A 13,284-nucleotide genomic window follows, 5' to 3' on the forward strand; every position below is an offset into this window, starting at 1 on the left:
TAATAGAGAGAGTACGATGCAGAAAAGTTTTTACATATAATTGCGTAAAACCTACAAATGAAAAAAACGTATAAACGAGGTTCGGCTGTAAATGCAATATTGGATCAATTCCAGAACGACTAACAATAAAGTTTCGACTGGTTCGTATAGAGTCAAAGGACAAAAATTGCACGATAATCGCTTAGTGTGAGCTTAACGTTTTAATTAAAAATAAATCGCTTTTAGCGGTTATCATCAGGATAATTATCCATTCTTAATTTAAAGCATAGACTTATTATTAGTATTTTCTGAAACAATCATACTAAATTATATTTTGGTAGGAGGTATTGATGCCAATAAGAAATATTTAAGCATTTTATAAAAGATCCCTGATGTTCTGGAAAGATGGTTATCAGACACTGCACAGGGATTATCAATAAGTGTATATATTCTTTTCCAAATAAATATGTCTCCGATCAATACTTGTTTGCAATAGTACTGTATCTATATAAATAGAAAATATGTTATAAGCAAAGATTTTTGCATCTTACATTTTTCCTTAATTTAGTCGTTTTTCTAATATGCATTTAATTGTCTATAAAGTATGTAATATGTGAATAATTACAGAAACACGAATTGCTAATATTCTAGACGTGGTTCGTATGTGTTAAGGACATGTATTACAGGATCTTAGGAAGCGGAATTTTGCACAAACCAAATTTTTCTCATTTGCTACTTTATTTTCATCATTTGATATGACTCTTCTGTAATCGATTGACCTTCACCTTTCCAGAACATTGGACATCTCTTATTACATTGTTTAATAATTCTTATTAGCATCAATATTATAAACCAAAATAGTATTATAAAGTTTAATTAATTTTATAATATATATAATTATTTGTGACAAATTTAAAATATACAATTATTATTGATAACAACAAAATTTCGTTTTCTCCCCTATTTGGTTTTTAAAGCGAAAAAATTTATTTAATTTTCAGTTTATAAATAGTTTATAATATGGTTTATAATATGGCTTCCTAGAAAAACACGGAGAAGGAAATTAAGTAAATGAAAGTCATACATGTATTATTCTTGGAGTCAGGGATCTCTCTCATTTCAGAGAATAGTGGAGACTCAATTATATTTAGAATGTCTTAATTCTTTTTTGTAAACCCGTTATGATAAATATTACAATTTAATAAAAAGAAAGTAAAGAATTGGGAATAAAATTATTTATTTGCTAATATATAACTTTAAAAAATATGCACAATTTTCTTCATATGCATATAGTATAATTTTTGTTTCTTATTCCTGTATTTTACAGATACTGTATATATATACAAATTGTAGGTTTGTCCGAAATTTAGCATTGTTCAGTATAAACTAATGTATTTATTCCTTGAAATATTTCAAGCGAGTTTATCGATAAATATTTATGCCATCCTTCGATAATCGGACATTAAAGTTAGATTATTAATTTAAAATAAATACATATGCTAACTTGAATCATTAATTTATAAATTCCACATTTTCTTTTGTTCTTTCAACGTCTTTGTCTACCGTAGTTGGATTCAAAAATAAATCATAAATCTACAGTATGAAAAGAATCAACTTGGGTATTGACCAATGAGCCATTGATCGTTTAGATCTGGCAAGTTACTTTCGATTTCTTCCTCATTTGTTAAACAGTGTTATGGAAGCTTTAAATTCTAGTATTGGAATACGAGGAAGTTAGCTATTGTAGATATTAAATGCACGATTTCTTTAACGTATGCTATAAAAAATTAACACAATTAACGGAAAAGTCGTTCTGCCATCTAGTGAGAGAAAATAAATTAAAATTGACATATTGCCTGACATATCAAGTGAAATGTGCTGATTAGTTTAACTGAAGCGACATGACGCGTGACGTTACTCTCAAGTCTATTCTTTCCATAAACAGAATGTAGGAATAGCTATTTTGGCGAATTTGATATTTCTACTTTTCAGTGAAAAATAGGAAAGAAAATATCAATACAAGATAAACATTTCGATAGTGAAGAGAAAAATTCTAAATTTGTCTAATATGAATAATGCAATATATTATGTAATATGCAGTATTTATCGTTAAATATTCGGGTACACGATGGTCAACTGAGCGATTCACAATGGGCAAGTGTGTGACGGTTGGGTGAAAGCTACCTAAATATTTTTGTACGCTTAGTGAGCACACGATTTGGCGGATTTCTTTCTTTTTTTTTAAATATCGGTAAAATATATAAATATAAATAAATCACAAGTCATTCAAATGTATGGATTTTTATACATGGATTACGAAACCTTCAAACGAAAGGCGTTACGATGAAGCTGGCCAAAGGATTTTGAGAAAAATTTTAAATCACAATAGAGAAAATATAATATTTGTATTATATATTATATAATATAAATAGAATATTTGTGTGGTATTGCATATAACTTAATATGAATTAATAAATTTTAAATAAAAATTTTGTTTTGAATTTTTTAAATTTATTTGTTTTAATTTATGTAAGCTGCGTAAATGTTTGTTAATTACAAATATTAGTATATGAACTTAAAAAAATCTGTCTTTTTTCTTAATTTTTAATATTGTGTAATTATACCTTTTCATTTTAAATCATTTTCGAACCACTTTTTAAAACTATGTCTTTCTTAAATGATTCTACAAATTTTGATGTATAATATTGATATAGACGAAATATTTATTAACTAGCTGACTCATTTTTTGCATGGGAAATTTTAATATAATTTCTATACAATTTTGTAATTCTGCACAATAAAAATAAACTTAATTATAAGAGATTTACCAAATTTTATGTTTAGATCGATCTTTTAACTCCTTTCTGAAAAAGAAAGAAATTAAATTTACCCAGTAGTAAACGAATAGAAAAGAATAGTGATTTTAAGAAAAAATATTTTAAAAAATGTTGTCTTATTTTGTCGTTCACTTGGCGATAGCCCAGTTGACCGTGTCTCAAATATTCTCATTGCTGTTTTGTATCCTATCTGTTGATGTGTGGATTTTCTGTACAGTAGTCGCTTGAAATACATCTAATTCTCGATTAACGTAGTAGATTCGTTCTAAGAATGATGTGTAAATTGCAATTATGTAAATTAATACTACAGCCTGTTTTCTGCGTGTCGGAAACTTGCAATAAAAAACTAAAAGAAATTTGGTTACCTAAAATGTAAAATGCCCACTTTTGGGAGACAATCAAATGTTGGTGCCTTTTGCAATGATATCAGAACTCCCTGGATGGATGATACTGTAGTATGATCATTAGCAAATTATTCGCCGGTCATGTAATATCTCAAAAACTTATTTCTTGTTTTTTATACATTTTTTAGAAAGTTAAGTATTAATAAAAATCAAAAATCTTTCTAGTATACTTTACTTTTTCTCAAATACTATATGTATAATGTCATGTTGATTTATCGATTTTCACTGTCCTTGCTTACTATTGGCTAGCGGTTTCCGTTTCTGTACACAATAGCTAGGTCGCGGCCGAAGTTTTAAATGCGAAAACGTGTACGTCGGACGTTCAGCGCCGCTTTCCTGTAAGCCTAGAAGTTTGACAATGGTGTTTGGATAGTCAGTGGAATCATGCTCTACATTCCAAACACTATTGTCAAACTTCTAGGCTTACAGGAAAGCGGCACTGAACGTCCGACGTACACGTTTTCGCGTTTAAAACTTCGGCCTCAACCTCGCTAATATAAAAGCTAACATTTTTTAAACTCGATTTTTTGTTACCGAAATGGAAATTTTTTTTACAAGTTTGGATCGCCGCTTTCACAAAACTCGAAAACAATTAAATTTACTATTATCTACTATTATTACTATATATATATTGCTATTATTTACTATGCAAATTGAGGATTAGATATATAAATTCATTATTTCGGATTCAGTTACAAGAACCATTTATTAGAAAATGTTTATGGATGTTTTTAAATTAATAATTATTTAATTAAAACAGCTCATTTGTAAATTCAGCCCATAGACGATATTGGCGGAAGTTGCGCAATGGCAACTTTACCGAATAGGATCTTGAAGTAGGATCAAAAATACTTCTAGTAAAATTTTAGCTTACTTGCGTGATTAAGCATAGTTAGTTGCTGTGGTGTTGTGGATTCTTTCCAATACTGTAAAAGTACAGTAACATTCTTAAAAAATAACTGATATTCTCATGTGATAGCTTTCAACTTGTGAAATGCATGTTTTATTTATATTAAAATACTGACTTCGCCAACGAAGCACAAAGAATGTCCAGCAAGAATTTTGCAATTCTTTACACACGTGAATCAACATGATCTCTCTTTCACTGTAGTTATTTATATAATTTCAAGTATATTATAACTTAACACAGTTATAGTTGTGAAGAAATTTATTACTTCAAGCAATCTAATTTTCTCTCTCTCTCTCTCTTTTTTTTTTTTTTTTTTTTACTTTTCCGGCTGTTATATATAACAGGGAAAGAATGGCGATAGATAAAAAAAATTTATATTTTTGGACTCGGGGCCTTAAAACATGGAGAAATTTTTCCCTGTATGTATGGATGTTAGTGTGTGCGGGTGCACTGTTTACCCCATTTGAAGCTTCGTAACTCCCATGTCTTTGTCGAAAATTTCTGAAATTTTTCAGGGAGGATTGTGTATTAGGTGGATTGATGTTATGAAATTATATGATTAAAAGTCAAGGGGATGGAGAGATACAGGGCGGTCATATCTCGAGTTGGGTCGGACTTAATAAAGATTTTATTTGTGATTAGCATTTATAATCTTTTTTAAGAAACGAATCACTACCTTCAAAATTAAGCTATTTTATAATATTGTAATTAAAAATATAAAAAGTTTTTAATAAAATATTATAATACGTATAATTTTAAATCTTGGGAAATTTACACAACGCATTGTTAGATTTTTTAATGCTAACTTTATTATTGCATTATTTTCACTATCGTAATCGTCATGAATAAGTGCCTTATCTCGACATTACCAGCAATTCTTACTTTCCTCATAATTTATGATGAAATGTTTCAACATTTACAACAAATAAATCATTCCACTGATTGAAACTCTTGTATTGTTTTATTTTATAAAATATTTTATTATAAAACTCCTTTAGCTATCCAGGTTTTTAATTTTACCACAGAAGAAAACATGACACACACATTGACATTCTTAGAAAATCCATATCATAAATATTTATATTTAAAAAAACCGCAATAAATAATTAGATTTCAATTTACACCAATTTCCTTTGTTTATTTTGAATTGAATTATAGGAATACTGTTAGTAATTTTAAATGCAATTATTGTTTGTTTAAAACAATGGTTCTGAACCTTTCTGAGGCGGCAGAACATCATTCATATACTGTACTTTCTATTAAATGGAGCATTAGCATTAATATATTCAAAAATTGATAAGCAATTTCATGTTTACTATTCTTAAGAAACAATGAAGCAATAAACTAATAAACTTTAATATAGTGAATAAAATAAAAACATGGAATTATCTACGAACATAGCAATGGAAGGAAATTTAAATAAAAACTTATAAAATCTTTTCTTTCGTGGAACACTCGAGGTAGGTTTGTGACCACTGGTTTAAACCTACCACGAGCAAACATAAGATATTATCTTCAAATAGTGTTACCACCCGTCTGGTTTTCACCCGGACAGTCCGGGAACCGACTCACTGTCCGGGTGAACTATTAATTTTGTCCGGGAATATCGTGAGCAACCTGTCTACCTTTATTTTATTTTATTTTATTTATTTATTTCCTTCTACAATTCGTATTCGTACACGTCTCCAATATGCAATAGAGCTAAGCAGTGGCATGCTGTCATTGGAAACCGCCGCTTCCCTTGTATTTTTGAAATAATAAATACATATTAATTTTAATTATATGAAAATAATCGCACAATATTTTATTATAACCGCATTATGTATCTTATTACAAATTTCTATACTACACGTGAAAAAAAAGATAAGATTGCTATTGTATATTCTAATATTAGTGGCGGAGTGGAAGCACTGTATTGTCAGCATCCAAAAAGCCAGATTCGCGCACGCGCTTTACGGAGCACCAATCTCACCCGGTTTAGCCAATGGAAGCCCAGGACCTCGGGTGGATGCTACACATATACCGCATACAATTTATCCAGGACCGGTTCCGGGCTGTTAGCCGCCTGCCCGCTATGTATTTGGCTGCCCTCGCCCGATTACGCGAATCATGAGTAGATTTATAACTTAACCCAACCGATAAGAATTTACTGGTATGTTTTTATGATAGTTCTGTATAGTTGACAGGAGTTTAAACAATCCATTAAAATATTTGATATTTTTATTTCGCTCTCCGATCTTATATTACTCACAGATTTCAATGTTAAACCAGTGATATTACGATTTCGTATATCCCATCTTTAAGGGGATGTAGAAAAAAACGTGTACAATTCTTGTACAATGTTAAAAAATTAACTGTTGCTTTTACAGCATCATTTACAACTAAATTTAATGAATGAGGGAGATGCACGCGGCACAGAAAAAGCTTTAGAATTTATTTTCCTTAAATTTACGATTTATGTATCCGTTTGTCATAAAAATTTGTCTTTCCACTTTTTTCCCGAGACTACAAATATTCGAGTACAAAGTAACTGGTTTCGACTTATTTCTACTTAAGAAGTAGTTAAATAATTAAGCAATTAGGGAATTGGGGACATAAATAAAACCCTAACGAAAGATCCGAAATTTTACTTAAACAGAAGCTTAACCAAACCAATCTCTAGCCGAGTACAGTGGGGACTGATTTCTTCGTAATATTAGATGTAATAAAGAAGAAGAAATTTTTCCAGTTCAACAAGAGTGACCGAAAAGTTGTAAATTTTGGAAATTTCCGTGGATCCTGGTCCTAAAATGAATTAGTTAGAAAACAAATGATGGATAATGTATTAAGTTTAACATATTTAGATTTTTACAGCTATGGTGAGAAACATTTAAAATCAACAACCCTGTCGCGTCCTTTTGAGGTACAGTATACTAGTGATGAGACAAAAGAGGCATTTGACATTGACTGGTTTCGGTACCCTGGGGATTTGGCAGTCCCTGTGTATGCACGCACTGCAACCTTCTCTAATTCCATCCATTTGCCACTCGTAGGGAGCTATTTGAATAAGTGGATTGTTTTAAGATTTAAAAAGTAAAGAAGATTTTATGTTATTTTTATATGCCTATGTTTTTTTACAAAGCTATATTTAATTATAATTTTCTTTAAGAATATGAATATGAAACTTGAAGAATATTTTGTACCAGGTATGTACTATACAGTACATCCCCCGCACATTTTATTTCACCAAGTAAGTTTTTATTATTTTATTTATAATTTTAGCCCTGATATCGTGGCTAGCGATTCGGAATGTAATTGTGATACTGTAGTCTCGAAAACTCTGTACTTAGTCCGGCAGTCCGGATAACTCGGCCACACCCTGGCAGGGCAAAAAAATCCTTAGTTAATTAATTTTCATTATAGACAGCTTTATGTCTCATAAAGTATTTTTCTGAGGTCTTTCTTATCAGGTAAATTACTGTACACAGTGTATTCATTAATTTTCATTTTCATGTAGTAAAGGCTCTATGCCTTCATAAAGGATGTACAGTACTTTTCCTTTGTTTAAGGGTATTTGGGCAGTTTATTCTCTGTTGTATTCTCAAGTAAACAATACATACAAGTACAGTACAGTATTTTCTGAGGAAACACTCATACTTATTTTTTTTAACCCCATTCCTGATAACCCGGCATTTTCACAAACTCGGCCACCCTTCAGTTTACATTAGGCTGAGGTTTTGAGACTCTACTGTATCAAAAATACATTTAGAGAAGTCTACGGTTTTTACTGGCTTATCAAACAAACGATACAAATGGACCCTTGACCATCACTGATGCGCAATTAACTGATTGCCTCTGGAAGTCAGCTTCTTACAGAAACACAGCTTCTCTACTATTAAATGTCACAGCATGCCACTGGAGCTAAGTCATCCGTACTTGTTTTTTCTTAATTTAGTTAGTTACGTTACTCCTACCCAAGTCTCCCTAGTCCCTAACTGTAACTGATTTAGAACTGGCATGCACTGCACATTATTCTCCGCATTGCAAAATGACATTGTGCATGCTTCAGGAATTCCTGTTCAAACAAACCTCATCTGCCGTCCAGGTCAGCAATTTTGAAAAGGTGGCAACACTATCTTCAAAACATCTGATTAAACTATCATTAAAAATTGCTGATTTACAATATAATAATTAATTTTAATATGTTAAAAATTTTATTGGTTATGTTTTTTGAAATTTGTGGAGTGGGGATGTGGGAACTCCACTATATACATCACTATTGCATTTATATACACACATTATAATTAAATTCTATATTTGGTTATGTTTGTCAGCTTTTGGGATGGAGAGACAACGGAGCCAAACCAATAAAACATCATTAAACAGCATTCTAACTTTCACAAAAATGCATTTTCCTGAGAATTAGAATGCTGAAACTTTGAGGACATACTTCTCTTAATTAGAAGTGGATGAAATTTGAGTTGTAACTCTTACTGTAGCAATGCTTTTGAACTCAAGAAAAAGAAACCTTTTTCTTGAATTCAAATGTTTTGTTCTCTATAAATGATACTGCGTGAAGAGGACAGTTAGGCCTATATATTGTTGAAAATACTTTCAAAATAAATTATTTTTACGTAACACTGACAGACAGTGGTATATGTTCATTTTCTATTAATATTTGGCGTGTATAGTTATTTAAAACTTTATTACAGTTCATTGAAATTTTTAACCCTATCATCGGGATGGTGATGACTTTTTAAGTCTTATCATCACTGCAGACAAGACATTGATGTTGCAAGACAGTCCGAGGAGTGGAGGCACACATCATTGCCAAGAAAGACAAGCCAAATCAATGCTGACCACTTGAAAGATCATTTGCAAGTGTTTTCAGACTGATGAGTGTTGCATGTGGATTTTATGCTGCCATCTGTAAAAATCAATGCCAATACCTATTGTGAAACACTAGGAAATTATGTTGTGCAACACAGAATAAGCAACGTGATATGTTTAGCCAGGATATTATTTTCATTTGTGATGATGCCTGGCTCCACACTGCAAATGTAATACAACAACTCCTGACATCTTTTGGCTGGGAATAATTTCCTTATCCCCTATAGCTCAGACTTTGCCCCTAGTAGCTTTCATCTCTTTTTGCATTTAAAATCTTTTTCTGGGGGCTGGCAATACAAAAGTGTCAACAAAGTCAAAGACACTGTTACCATGTAATTTGCTTCTCAGGCAGCAGATTTCTATGATACTGGAATACAACAACTTGTGCTCTACTATGATAAATGCCTCAACAATGAAGAAAACTATGTCAAAAATAGTGTAAGGTGGTACATAAAAATTACATTTCGTTTTATAATCCAAGTGTGTGTTATGTTTATTGTCCAAAAGAACATTCAGAAAATATGTTCTTCTGGACACAGTATTGCGTCTTTATTATTATTATGTTTGGTTTAGTGGGTTATACTCGGTTGACGCTGATGGCTGTGTACTATGCCAGACCAGAGTCAACGCACAGCAACCAAGAACAAAAATTAAATAAGTGTGTCAGTGTCTGTATTCAGGAATTTCCTAACAATGTGGCATGTATTCAATATAGTGGCCTTCTGTAGTGTGATGTATGTATTTCTATTCAATTGTAATGTTCCCAGGCTTTTGTGTAGTGTGTGTGGTATCACACCTGTACAGGAGAGAACAACAGGTACAATAAGCACCCTATCCATCCTCCACAGATGCCTTATTTCCTGGGCGAGTTCTGTGTACTTGCTAATTTTTTCAGTGCATGTGTTTTGTACATTGTGAGTGTTTGGAATGGCTATGTCTATAATGTATGTGATTTTATTGTGTTTGTCAATGAGTGTGATGTCTGGTCTGTTGTGGTAAATTGTTTTATCTGTGATTATGGCTCTGTCGTAATACATTTTGTGCGTGTTATTTTCCAATACTGTCTGTGGAATATACTTGTAGTATGGTTCGTGGATGTCTGCCAATTTGTGTTTCTTTGCAAGCTCTTGGTGTATTATATTTGCTACTTGATTGTGTCTATGTAAGTAATCTGTCTGTGCCAAGAGCTTGCAACCAGAAGTGATGTGTTGTATAGTTTCTGGCATGATGTGACATTTTCTGCATGTGTCATTTGTGAGTGTTGTATCTTTGAGTATGTGTTTTCTGTAGTTTTTAGTATTTATGACCTGATCCTGTATGGCAATCATGAATCCTTCCGTCTCCCCAAAGAGGCATCCCCGATCTAACCAGCTGTTTGACGCAGTTTTGTCAACAAAATCCTGGGCCAGGTCGTAAGGATGCCTGCCATGGAGAGCCTTTTGAGCCCATGATTGCTTAATGTTGTCTATGCTTTTTATATGTTGTGTCATGTCTGTATGTTGTGAGTGTAAGTTTAATGGTGTGTTATTTGAGTCTGCTAGAGTTACTGCTTTATGTAACTGTGATGTTTCTTGTTTCTTGTAGAAAAACTCTCGCAGTGACTGTATTTGTTTGTAGTGAAGGTTAACTATGTCAATCAGGCCACGTCCGCCATCTTTACGTGGAAGGGTTAATCTTTCTGTGGCGGATTTAGGATGATGTTGTTTATGCTTAGTAAGTGTTGTTCTTGTTTTCCTTTGGAGTTGCTCAAGATCTGTGTGAGTCCAATGTTGTTTATGCTTAGTAAGTGTTCTTGTTTTCATTTGGAGTTGCTCAAGATCTGTGTGAGTCCAATGTATAACTCCAAAAGAGTATGTAAGTACTGGGATGAAATATGTGTTTATTGCTTTAACTGTGTGTTTTGCATTTAACTGTGTTCTGAGGATAGCATTTAACCTACTTTGGTATTCTTTAATTAATCTTTGCTTTATTTGTGTATGTTCTGTTAGTTTGGCCTGTTGGAATCCTAAATACTTGTAGAACTTGCCCTCTTCCATGGATTCAATGACGTCTCCATTTCCAAGTGCAAAATCTTCTTTCTTCAGGACTCCTTTTTATATGTAAAGTGTTTTGCATTTGTCTAAGCCAAACTCCATTTGTATGTCCTTAGTGTATGAACGTGTGATTTGTACGATCTGCTGAAGTTGTTTTTGTGTGGATGCATAAAGTTTTATGTCGTCCATGTACATGAGATGTGACAGCGTAAACCGTGTTGATTTTTCATGTCTGATATTGTAGCCATATTGTGTGTTGTTTAACATGTTGGATAATGGGTTCAGGGCTAGGCAGAACCAGAGAGAACTCAAGGAATCTCCTTGAAAAATTCCTTGCCTAATGAATATTTTCATTTGTTTGTATGGAAGTGTTACTAACCCTGAGATGTAGTGTTGTTCTCTAGTGCTGCATAGTGTTTTCGAAGAATGCAATGAGTGATGGATGTATTTTGTACATGTGTAGAATATGTAGCAGCCAACTGTGTGGAACACTGTTGAATGCTTTTCTGTAGTCTATGTATGCCATGTGTATGTTTCTGTGTTGTTTGTGTGCTTGCTGTAGAATGACTGAATCTATGAGTAACTGTTTTTTGCATTCCCTCTGATTTTTACGGCAACCTTTTTGTTGTTCTGTAAGAATGTCGTGTTCTTCAACATGTTTGTATATTTTGTTTGTGATACAGGATGTCAATAATTTGTAGAGTGTTGGAAGACATGTAATTGGTCTGTATTGTGTGGGGTCTGTGGTGTTGTTGTTTTTTAGGTTTCATGTAGGTGATGCCCTGAGTAAGAAATTTCGGCATGTTTTCTGGATTGATGATAATGTGTGTTAGATGTTTAGCTAGTTCCTGGTGCAGTGATGTAAACTTTTTGTACCAGAAATTGTGAATGTTGTCTACACCAGGTGTCTTCTAGTTGTGTGTTCTGTTAACAGCGTAGCGAATGTCGTGTATGTTTATTTCAGCACAGGGCACAGTTGGTATGTTGTGCAAGTTTCTGTTTTCCTCCTTGATCCAGCCTGCATCAGCATTGTGTGTAACAGCATCGGACCGAAGAGAAGACCAATAAGTTGCGAGTTCTTCTGTTGGTGTACCACTGTGCTGTGCATCAGTGTTTGTTTTGGTACTAATTTGTCTGTAAAAGTTTTTTCTTTGTTTGTAAATAACTTATTTTGTTGTTTTCGTATTGTACATGTTTTGTATCGTTTGAGTCTACGTGCTTTGCCTGCAAGTTGTTTTAGTGTATGAATGTATTCTGTAATGTGTGTTGTGATGATCATGTTTTGTGTGTGTTTTGATTTGTTGAAAATGTTATGAGTTGCTTCTTTAATTTGAGTGTTATGTTGTTTTTAGTGTATTGTGTCAGCCTGCTTAATTGCTGTTTAATGTCATTTATTTTTGTTTCTATTCTTCTCTGCCAGGCAGGCTTGTGATAGAATTGTGTTTTGTGTGTATCTGTCTGCAATTGTATTTTCAGTCCATGGTGTGTTACTACTGTGACTGCCCCAGCATACACTAATGTATGAATGTCTGAGAGTGTAGAAATTAAATGGATGTAGTGTGGTAGTAAGTGTGTGTTTACATAATTTAGTGTTTTCCCTACTACCTTTGAAGTGTTGATTTTCGGTATTCGTGGTCTTTGTGTGGGATCTGTACCTGTATATTTAGTGAGTGTTTCCTGAAATATAAGTGAGAGCGTATTAACTAATTCTATGTCTATGTTATCAGTGATGGATAGTGATGGATGAGGAGGTGCCTGTAGTATCATTAGTGGTAGTTGTTGTATGTGTGCTATTATCAATGCTTGTTGCTGGATTATCCTGACAGGTTATGTTATCTTCATTAATTTTAAGTGTTTCTGTCTGTTAATGTATTTGATCAGCAACATGTTGTTTGATAAGTTCAAGTGTTGCTTGTGGGATAAGGTTGTTGTGTATAATTGTTCTTTTTTGATCAACAACCCTTTGTTCAGTGACAGTGAGGTGGGGATATTGTTGTGTGAATCTATGGTGAAGTTGTTGTCTGTATGCTGTCATGTTTGTTTTGAGTCTTGTGATGGTGTAGTAAGTACAGATGATAAATTCATTCATTTCTATTGTCCATTTCATCTGTTGGCGTGGTTTTCCAGCCTTTGTGGTCTGTGGGTACATTGCCACAGAAACACCAAGGCTAGGTTGATTCCTCACATCTGTTGATGGCATTGCAGTAGCCATGCTTGGGCCGGTTCTGCTTTCGCCATCAGTAACCAAGGGA

This window comes from Centruroides sculpturatus, unplaced genomic scaffold (genome assembly GCF_000671375.1).
Source record: "Centruroides sculpturatus isolate CEXI.00-Female unplaced genomic scaffold, Cexi_2.0 scaffold77, whole genome shotgun sequence".
Lineage (NCBI taxonomy): Eukaryota > Metazoa > Arthropoda > Arachnida > Scorpiones > Buthidae > Centruroides > Centruroides sculpturatus.